Genomic DNA, 11,949 nt, shown 5'->3' on the forward strand with positions numbered 1-11,949 from the left:
ACACAGCTGTTTCTTTCTTAAAATGAAACTAATGCGACAGGTAGAACACCGAAGCCTCCCCATTCAGTGGCTATGAGGGTAGCCAAAGGTACTACCAGGTGTTCCACACAGAGGGCTTAGCTAAATGAGGCTGAAATCCAGAGCAGGTGTAACCCACACACTTCCTGGATGTGGTGTTTTGTCCCGTCTAGTGACACCGAGGCCACTTAGAGAGAGAAAATGAGTCTGCTCGACAGCCTTAGCTAACAGACAGTTGACTTTTAGCTCATGCGGTAGAGGCTCATGCACTACGCTCCAGAGGTCCCCAGTTCAATCCTGCCTACCAGGGTCTGTCGGCATTACACAGGCACTTGCAAGTGCTTTGGAGGATAGGATTAAAATCTGAAATGGTCTGAAGTAAATAGGGTGAAATTCAATACGGACAAATGCAAAGTACTCCACTTAGGAAGGAACGATCAGTTGCACACATACAAAATGGGAAATGACTGCCTGGGAAGGAGTACAGCGAAAAGGATCTGGGGGTCATAGTGGATCACAAGCTAAATATGAGTAAACAGTTTAACACTGTTGCAAAAAAGGAAAAAATCATTCTGGGATGTATTAGCAGGAGTATTGTAAGCAAGATACAAGAAGTAATTCTTCTGCTCTACTCCACGCTGATTAATCCTCAACTGGAGTATTGTGTCCAGTTGTGGGTACCATAGTTCAGGAGCAACAAAAATGATTAAAGGACTAGAAAACATGACGTATGAGGGAAAACTGAAAAATTGGGTTTGTTTAGTCTGGAGAAGACAAGACTGATAGGGAACATAACAGTTTTCAAGTACATAGTAGGTTGTTACAAGGAGGAGGGAGAAAAATGGTTCTTAACTTCTGAGGATAGGACAAGAAGCAATGGGCTAACATTGTAGCAAAGGCAGTTTAGGTTGGACATTAGGAAAAACTTCGTAACTGTCAGGGTGGTTAAGCACTGGAATAAATTGCCTAGGGAGGTTGTGGAATCTCCATCATTGGAGATTTTTAAGAGCAGGTTGGACAAACACCTGTCAGGGATGGTCTAGATAATACTTCATCCTGCCTTGAGTGCAGGGGACTGGACTAGATGACCTATTGAGGTCCCTTCCAGTTCTGCAATTCTATGATTCTATGATACATGTACACTGCATAAAGAAAACCCAAACTTGTGGCAGCGAGTCTCAGAGCCTGGGTCAGCTGACTCAGACTTGCACTACGAAGCTAAACATAGCAGTGTAGAGATCCCCAACTGGGCTGGGCCCAGGCTCTGAGACACACCCCTCTTGCCGGGTTTTATAGTCAGAGCTCCAGCTTGAGTAGGAACGTCTACGTTGCTAGTTTTAGCCCCGTAGAGTGAGCCTGAGTCAGTTGGCCCAGACTCTGAGGTGTGCTGCTGTGGGGATTTTCCAGTGTAGACGTATCTAGAGCCTACATTCTGGTTCAGGAACTTCCAAATGGGCTATGAAGACTATGGAGATCTGTTGTTGGCGGCCCATACCCCGGTTGGGGTGACGGGCATGAATGAATGAATGACTAGATGTAGATCAGTGGAAACAATATGAATATGAGCCTGGGCTGGGCGTTAACTACACATGCTTAGAAATGCTACAGACTTGTTAGTGATCTGGCCTCCTACCTGGCACTTGGCAAACACATTTTAACATGATGGTGAAAGCATTAGGTGCCTAAACTGCGGCGCAGATAACGGCCCCAGTAATTCAATCAGTTGAGCTTCCAGCAATCAAGATGCCATCTGGATAAACTCTAACTCGATGCCCAAGAAGATAAAGACATCTGGACTTTCTAAATGCCAAGGACATGCATACTTAATTCCTGGGCCTGCAGGCTGCAGCCAGCCACACACTGACACAGTTTTCTTAATTATGCAGAAAACACAGTGCTGAACACAAGCACCCTCTGTTGCAGAAGGCTAGAGGCTTTACATTTCACATACAGGAAAAAAACCCTCAGTATGGTTTCCATGCATCACAATCAGCTTCTCAGGTTTTAGATGCAGTATAAAGAAGGGTAACCCCAAATGATGATAAAGCAGCTACTGGACTGAACACATCTCTTCTTGATTAACGGCCCTACAGTGTGTTGCTGCTAGTCTCTTTTATAGCCTCCGTCTCTGGATTACATCATTTCACTGCTTCATTAACTGGAGCTGGACAAGTCAATTGGACGGCTGCCTGCAGCACAAGCCTAAAGTAATACATAAAAATGAATGGGGGAGAAGGGGTGGTTAACGTGCAGAGCTAAGGTTAAAAATCCAACGCAGCCTAAACCACTTGCAGGATCTTGGGAGTTCCAAACATATTGAGCAGTAGCTTGGGATCAGGAAACCTTGGATTTGCAGCCCTGTATTTTTGTTGGCTGTTTTTGTGCTTTCCTGACTTGGTTGGTTTGTTTCTTCTTCTTATGCACATAAACATCAAGAAACTAAAGTTCTTCCTGGAGAGGATTTATCTGGACAGGAATGGTAGGTAGGACTCACAAGGATCATTCAGCTGTTTCATGGGAGGATGCATACCATTGCCATATGCGCTCTTATATTTTCAGCTGTATGTCTTACTCCTACATTTATGTATATATTTACATCTTATGAAAGGACTGGAAAGGTGTCCTTATTTACAATTACACCCATTAATTCTGTAAACTAAAGCACAAAAAGTTATGTTCCCTGACAATTGGTGCTGCGTCTGTAGAAGGGAATTTTCCTCTTTCCGTTTCCCCTTCACCCTGTTTTTGTCTTATAATCTTTTCCCCACTATTCAACTTCTATCTTTCCACCTAAATTTTTGTCTTTATCGCGCTCCTGTCCTGTCTCATTTGCCAGTTCTCCACTAGGGCCTTAATCATAAATTTTAAGCTAGAAGAGGGTCCAGTGTGATCATCTAGTCTGGCCTCCTGCACAACTAAGGCCATGGACCTTCACCCAGCAATTGCTGCAACAAGCCCATAACTTCCATTTAAGCTACACAGTCTTGATATAAAACTGCAGGTGATGACGAATCCACCACATCCCTTGGTAAATTGTTCTAGTGTTTAATTACCTTCACTTAGGGCAGGGGTCCCCAATGCGGTGCCCACGGGCACCATGGCGCCCGTGGGGGCATCTAAATGTGCCCGTGTCCTGGCTGGCAGTGGAGCATCTGCCGAAATGCCGCTGAATTTCTGCAGCGTTTCGGTGGTGACGCCTCTCAATGATGCCACTTGCTGCCGACAAGAGATGTCATCGAGAGCAGTGGTGAGCTGGAGCAGGTTCCCACAGGTTCTCAAGAACCGGTTGCTAAAATTAGACCTCCGTGGAGAGCCGGTTGTTAAAGGGCCAGGGGGTGGGCAAAGAACTCTGGACCGTGGGCCGGACCATCCTGTTGCTCCCAGGATTCCCAGCTGGGGAGGCTGAGGCTCCCCCGGCCCTTCCCCCGCTTCTCCCCAGCTGTAGCATGGCCAGCTGCTGGCACAAGCTGGGCAGCTCACCTGAGCTCTGGAGTCGTCCTGCTGCCACTTTTTTAATGGCCCAGCAAGGTGTGTGTGGGGGGCTGCTGCAAGCTCCAGAGCTGGCCAGAGGGAGGGGAGGGGAGGGGGGGCAATTGACCCAGGCCCTGCAGGGGCCCCTGGCCCCACGAGGATCTCTCTCCTGGCCCCTCCCCCCCCTTAAATCAGAACTTTTTATAGGGAACCGGTTGTTAAGATTTTGGCAGCTCATCACTGATCGAGAGGCGTCGCCGCCGAAACACCACAGAAATTCGGCAGCATTTCGGTGGATGCTCCACAGCCGCCACGGTCCTTCGTCTGGCGCCTGTCAGATGAAAAGGTTGGGGACCACTGACTTAGGGTGACCAGACAGCAAGTGTGAAAAATCGGGACGGGGTGTGGGGGGCAATAGGTACCTATGTAAGAAAAAGCTCAAAAAATCGGGACTGCTCCTATAAAATTGGGACATCTGCTCACCCTACCTTCACTGTTTAAAAATTGTTACATTTTTGTCTAAATTTATATAGCTTCAGCTTCTAACCATTGGCTTGTGTTGTGTCTGTGTGTGTTAGACTGAAGAGCCATGTGTGACAGATATGGCAATAATTACCACAATATTGGGAGAGCTTACTGAATTGAGTTTGAATATCTCTGGAGTCTGCTGTACTAAATGCAAAGTTTACATATTATTGTGAGCTGGGATTGTCTGTAATCTTTCTGGGGAGAATGAAGTGGGGGGGAAAGGGGGAATGTGATGTGAAGCCTGGAAGTGTTACAAACTTCCAGGGACTCCACTGAACAATGTGCCTGACAAAAATGAACTTTTGTGCCAAACAGTGTCAAGTGGTTTGCCTGGAGGAATCTCTAGGGGGAAGTGAATGCAAATTCCCACCTCTGGTTATGCAACAACCTAGCTTTTTGAAGATATTCCCTGGGGAAAGGATCATTATATGCTGATTACCTCTTCCCAGAGTCTCAAGATCAAAGGTCCAAGATGTATAAAGGAAAGACTAACCTACTCATAGTTTTTTCTGGTTCTGAATCTGAGGCTGTTATGAGCTTGTAACCATGGGGAAAACCTAGCTGTGGGGTTGGAAACACTAACATCTGCCAGAGCCTGAGGTTAAAGTCGGGGTCACCTCTGGTAAGCTTTTCAGCATGTGTGTAGATTCTTTTTCTGTTTTTAATGTGTTTTCTCTGTAATGCTTTCACCTTAATAAATGAGCTCACCAGAAAAGGCCTTGTGGTGCTGTTCATAGCCTTCAGAGAGAAAGCAAAATGCAGATGCAGTCCTATTTTGGCAGGCTGGCTTGCTGGGGATATCACAGTGTAGGCAGGAACTGTGCAGCCCAGAAAAACCCAAGTCAGGAGGGAAAGGGATGTAGGACTCTACCCAAGAGAGGTGACAGCTGAGGCACTGAGAGCCTAAAGTGGGAGTCCTCAAGGGACCACGGAGGAGGGATACAGGAGCACTTGACCTGAACTGTGACACTGTCTGGTTATCAAAAACTTCTTTTCCTTGGAGGTATTTGGAAATTCTGATTATGTCATCTCTTAATCTTCTCTTGGATAAACTAAACAGATTAAACTTCTTAAGATCTTTTCTATGAGGCATGTTTCTGAAGACCTCAATTCTCGGAACTCTTTTCTGAATCCTTTCTTTTTCAATTGCCTTTTAAAAGGACATCTGGACATGGTATTCTAGTAATGGGCTCACTAATGCCATTCACAGAGGTAATACCATCTCCTCACTCCTACTTGATGTTCCCCCTACTTATGCATCCAAGGATCATGTTCACTTTGTTAGCTACAGTGTTGCATTGGGAGCTCCTGTTTAACTGGTTATCTACCATTACTTCCAAGTCCTTTTCTGCCTTCTGGGATACTGTCCCCCATCATATAAATGTGACCTACATTCTAGATACCGTATATATGTTTCTAGATCTACGACCTTGCATTTGGCTGTAGTAAAATGCATGTTGTTCAAATGTGTTCGCCTTACCAAGCATTCCAGGCCAGTCTATATAACTGACCTGTCGCCATCATCTTGTGATCTAACAGTATTACGAGAATCTAGCTATTCGCGCCTCTCCGGACACACTTCCATCCTTCCCCAGTTTAAAGAGACAAGACAGACAAAAGGGCAAGAGAAAGGCAAAATGATTTGTGCATGGTCATGTAGCAGCTAAGTGGCAGAACTGGGAACAGAATTTAGGTATTCTCAGTCACTGGCCAATACCTTGATCCATGGGTTTTTTGTTCATTATGTGGGAAAACTCTTTCAGTATGCCTCTGCGTAGGATGGCTGTCTGTGCTATACTACCGTACGAGAACCAGAAAGGTGGTTTTATGAAGGTATAAAGACTGATATTGGCAGCCACTTAGAAATGAATTCTAAATCTGGCAACATGCAACTCTCATCACTAATGGCAGCTATGTGCTTGTTTCCTCACACAAAATGCTGACAATGGGCCCGTAAAGGTGTAGGAACTCAATTTCTCCTGTATCTCTCCTATTCCCTCACCCAGCCCAAAAAGGGCTGGTGTGAGGGGGATTGTGTGGTGATGATGAGGCCCAGGATCCAATCTAAACAAAAGGCAGCTCCCAAAAATGCTCATGTCTCTTCTGGCTCTCAGCCTTAGTAACCCCCTGCTCCGCAGTTCTCCTGGCATCCCCAGTATATTTTGGCCTTGTGTTTTTCCTGTAACTCATTAGATCCAACCTCTGTGCAAGTTCAATCATGTTTCTTGCAGCCTGATGCATGGATCCTTCCAGGGGCGGCTCTAGGGATTTTGCTGCCCCAAGCATGGCAGGCAGGCTACCTGCGGAGGGTCCGCTGGTCCCGCGGCTTCAGCGGACCTCCCGCAGGCACCTCCCGTCCTCAGAAGCTGCAGGACCAGTGGACCCTCCGCAGGCACACCTGCGGGAGGTCCACCGAAGCCGTGGGACCAGCGGATCCTCCGCAGGCATGCCGCCGGAGGCAGCCTGCCTGCCACCCTTGCTGCGCCGGCAGAGTGTCCCCCGCGGCTTGCTGCCCCAAGCACGCGCTTGGCGTGCTGGGGCCTGGAGCCGCCCCTGGATCCTTTCTTAATCTGCCCATAACAGAAGCCAAGCAACATTGTGAAGACAGTCACTGCTTTATATGCAAAGAATGTGTTTCTAAATCAATTATAATCCAAAGCAAAGTGTGAAATCCCGCTGAGATGCACACAAGCCTTGGAATGGGAATAGGAGTGGAACGGTAGAGCTACTTTCTTCTCAAACTAAATTCAGCCAACTTGAAAACTTGGATCTCTGAAGTTTGTAATAAGTGACTTTTAAATGAGTGAGGAATATGAGATTGAGGCCATTCACCCCTTTATACATTCCAAATAGGCTATTAAATTCTAGCAGTGGATTTATTACAGACCATATGACAGAACCCCATTAATCCAAAGAGATAACTAATGGAATTTACCTAACCAAATGGATTTTTGAGGAAAAGGGAAACTTTACAATGCAAATTATGCATTCCAGGGCCTGCCCAATTTTGGCAAATGGAGATTTCAATATAAAAGAGTATTGGATAATTGAAGATCTGTTTCCAGTTACAAGATTGACCTGTACGTAAGCATGAGTAAATGCTGAGTTTAGTAAAACTGTGTGTTATAATTGGAGGTGTTTTAATTATTCACTGCGTCTATTTCTCTGATAAATTTTGTTTTCACAAATTATCCATGGGAAAGTCATGATTTGTATGAGTTATTCACTGTTTGAACAGTGTGTGTGAACGAATTTTAGCTGATAGCTTGTTTCAAGGCTGGTTGCTATTTGGTGTTGATGCCATGTGTGGGGTGGAAAGGGTTAGTTTCAAATTGTTGAACGCCATCTATTTTTATTTTAAAAATTACTAAAAATATTTAGTTTAGAGAAATGAGAAATGGTAGGCCGGCTCTTATTAACTGGTGTTGTGCTTACCATCAAAATACGGGTGTAGCTCCCACAATTTAGTCAGAAGGGTTCATTTACATATCTTAGGGGAACACCATGATCAAGCAAAATAATCACAATTATTAACCAGGGCTCTTTGATTATTAAGAAAAGGAAGAGAAAACGTTAGATAACACAACACAAAGATAAACTGGTTACTTCCATTACAATCTATTCTGTATGTCTCTGTGGAGAGCTTTTAACAGAGCTGATATCTTTGAGAGTGAGCTCTGAGGTCACTTTTCTCATGGGAAGTTGAGACCAAAATATATTATTTTCCAAAATTATTGTAAATTCAGTTTTAGTATATTATTAGGTACTTAAAACTGTTTATGTATCAGGAAAAATTGTTCTGTGGCAATGAAGCCTGTCTAGTTACTTAAACAGTTTATAGATTGACAAAGAAAGCAATATTAACTAAGTCTTGTGAAATAGAGGAAGACTTAAATTAGTTACTCTGAAAGAGCCATTTAAGGAACTGTTTTAAGACAGGCCAATTACAAATATTAAGAATCTTAAATCCAGTTACATCCCACTATTTCCTCGTTTACCAATATTTAGCCCCTGTCTCTTTTCCAGGAATACATGGTCAAACCACTTCCTGATTAACAGGAGAAACTGTTAGTCCGTTAAATTACAACAGCATTTCAATCCTCCAACAAAATCATTACAAGCGTTGTAAATCAAATCCCTTGGCAGTGTCTTAGTTAACTTCATTTCACTAATCCACGATGAGGACTTAAGAAGGTTTTCCATGGTCTGGTTTCTTCTTGAGTCTTTGCTGTTTCTAGCATCTGCCTGTGGCAACTTGCTTGTTGAGTATAGCACAGGGGTAGGCAACCTATGGCACGTATGCCGAAGGCAGCACGCAAACTGATTTTCAATTGCACTCACACTGCCCAGGTCCTGGCCACCGGTCCGGGGGGCTCTGCATTTTAATTTAATTTTAAATGATGCTTCTTAAACATTTTTAAAACCTTATTTACTTTACATACAATAGTTTAGTTATATATTATAGACTTTACAAAGAGACCTTCTAAAAATGTTAAAATGTATTACCGGCACGTGAAACTTTAAGTTAGAGTGAATAAATGAAGACTCGGCACACCACTTCTGAAAGTTGCCGACCCCTGGTATAGCACAAAGTGAGTGTGAGGGGGCTCATTTCAGAGTTTTTATACCCCTCTTCCGACTGTCATGAAATTGCAGGAAAACACACATCTTTCAGGCTTGTTTAGTTTCAAAGTTGGTTGATGTCACCCTTCCAATGTTGACTTAAGTGACACTCTCAGCTCCTGAACATGCAATCAGTTTAATGAATATGCTACATTTCTGTAATTGTCTTTGTTTTTCTTGTGTCAGGAAAGGTCCAAATAACTTTTAAAGTTAGTTGTGACATTTTCCTTTTAATGCAGTCCAGGTTCTGCAAGTTTCTTCAATTTTATTAGAGTTTGATGGGAAACGAAATTCTGTTTTCAAAAAGTCCAACGATTCCTGTTCTTTATACAAAAGGATTTAGTTCTCAAAACAGTCTTTTAAAATTAAATAACTCTTACAAAGTCTTTAGCTTAAATAATTCAAAGTTGTTGACTTCGTAGAGATGATTCTTGTCTTCTGGAGTGGTGAGAGTTTGCTTGTGCGTTGCTAGTATTTAATTAATTATCCATTAATATAAATATCCTGTGCTTAATTGCCTTCTTGCACTAGTTTAGCAAAGTCATTAGTTTTCATGTTGACATATAAAGCATTTTACCATTTACCCAGCAATGATATTAGGACCTTTTCATTTAGCTAATATATTTGCAAGTTTGCATTTCACAAAGGTGTTTGTCATGTCAGTATTTAAGAAATAAACAAAAGTTTAAAACATCTTCAACTACATGTGTTTTTCTCCAAAGTTTTTAAGAACACAATCAGGTTTCTTGCAAGAAAGTGGGTCTTGGTAGAGCCCAGTTTGCCTAGATATTTGTCTCTGATAACACACTCTATGTTCCATTTTATAATTAGGCCTCTACTTAAAACAGGAAAGTTTCACAGGGTCTGTCTTCTTGAGGTTTGCTTGTTCTTGGGAGATAGAAGTAGAAACCTTCTGGAATATCTTTGATTAGCTTTAATATTTTGTAACATAACTAGCTAAACAGAGCTCGGCTATTCGGGAGGGCCTAGGCGTAGAGCCACTACTCCTCCAGATCGAGAGGAGTCAGTTGAGGTGGTCTGGACACCTGATAAGGATACCCCTTGGGAGGCTTCCATTGGAACTCTACTGGGCAAGTCCCACTGGGCAGAAGCCCCGAGGCCAACCCAGGACATGCTGGAGGAATTGTAACCCCCAGCTGGCCTGGGAACACTGGGGAATCCCCCAGGGAGAGCTAGAACCTGTTGGGGAGGAAAAGAGGGTCTGGTCCTCTCTACTCTCCATGCTGCTGCCACGAACCTCACCTCAGGAAAAGTGGCATAAAGGAAAAAGAAGACAGCTAGCTAAATGTATCCATTGTTGTTTTCAAGGATCCTGGTTATAATATTCCTGTACTTTACCTTAATATTCAGTAAAGATGTAAACAGGTTTTGTAACAACTTACAAATATTAAGTTGTAGTTATTTTATTAATATCATTTTTGCATCAATATTGAGGTCTCTCCCCTATGCATGCTATTGGTTACATGGCATTTTTTCCCTAAGTGACTGATGTAGATTTTCTAAACCTGAGGAATCTCATTTTGAAATGTTTTGATTTTTATTAATTGGGTTGCCGTTTGTAATTGTTGGATGAATCTTGTTGTTCTCATGGACGTGTTTTTATATGTACAAGAGCAGTTGTAGTGAAGATCTTCTTGGGAATATTTATTTGCTCCCAATAATACTTGCCAATGCTTTTGTTTTCTGTGAACATTCTGTGAGTATAATCCTGCTCCATGAATGCTTTTTAACAAAATGGGTTGAGAGTACCAGTGAGGTAAAGTTTTAGTAACAAGAATATTTGTAACTACTAAGAACATACACTTCCAGAGTGCTGTACAAATATTAATGTAGTTAAGTCTCACAACAGCCTAGTGTAGTAAATATTATCCCCTCTTCAAAGATGCGGGAGCCAGAGGCAGAAAAGATTAATTGACTTGTCCAAGGTCACGGGCAAATACAAGATTAGGACATAGGCGTTACTAGCTACCAGCCCCAGGCTCAGTCTAGAATAGTGGTTCTCAACCTTCCAGGCTACTGTACCCCTTTGTCTGATTTGTCTTTTGCATATCTCCAAGTTTCACCTCACTTCAAAACTACTTGCTCACAAAATCAGACATAAAAATACAAAAGTGTCACAGCACACTATTACTGAAATATTACTTTCTCATTTTACCATATTAATATTGAATAAATCAACTGAAATATAAATATTGTACTTACATTTCAGTGTATAGTGTATATAGAGCAGTATAAACAAGTCATTGTCTGTATGAAATTTTAGTTTGTACTGACTTCACTAGTGCTTTCTATGTAAACTCTTGTAAAACTAGGCAAATATCTAGACGAGTTGATGTACCCCTGGAAGACCTCTGTGTACCCTTGGTTGAGAACCACTGCTCTAGAACATGCTGTATTTCTAGTAGTAGATTTCTGCTAGAGTATATTCAACACTTCTTATTCCAACCTTACTCAGGAAAAATGTCACCGCAGTTAAACTTTGCTGCGTGATTAAAGAATGCCGAAGAGTGCCCTGTATTGTAACTATAACACTGCACTGAAGATGACTCTTACAGACAACTCTCATTTCCCTTGCAATCAAAAATGGCATAAAAAGCACTATAAATTCTCTTGAAGTTCCCTTTTCGACTTTTATTTTGAGTTTGTATAGAAGAACCATCCATGAGGCTAACAGAAATGAGCAACAAGGGCAACTCATTTCACAGGCCTGTGACACAGCTCCCCCTCCATAAAATGGGGCTAATGACTCTTCCCCTGGATGGAAACAGCTATGTAAATTATTACTACTAACCATAATTGTATTGGCATATCTGCAGACTGTACCCACGTGAAAAAAATGACAGGTTCTGTTTTCAGTACCAAGTTCTGTCCCTGCTAATGGCCTCTTTGTTCTGTTCCAGTTAAACGGCATTCCCCCTGTGAAATCCCTGTCTAATATAAAATCAGCATACCTGGCACAGCACTATCACTCCTGGCCCACCAATGTATGAGACATACTGGAGCCTGGCCAGCACAGGTTATGGCTCTGCAATCCCCAGCCACAGTAAGAGCCATTATCCAGTATAATTTGGAGTAACCTGAAGACTATGCTGGGGGCTAAATTTTTCCCTGATTGCCCTGAAAATCGGGAAATGATAAACAGCCACCTTTGCCTCATCTCTCTTCCCCTCCTCCGGCTCCACATCATGGCCAGTGATGAATGAAGTTTGGATCGATCTAGAAATCAAAATCTTGCGGTTCTTGCTTAAGCCAAACTCTCGTAAGGGCTAATCCTGCCAGGAGCCTCAG

Source organism: Mauremys reevesii, linkage group 6 (assembly GCF_016161935.1).
Source record: "Mauremys reevesii isolate NIE-2019 linkage group 6, ASM1616193v1, whole genome shotgun sequence".
In the NCBI taxonomy this organism is placed as follows: Eukaryota; Metazoa; Chordata; order Testudines; family Geoemydidae; genus Mauremys; species Mauremys reevesii.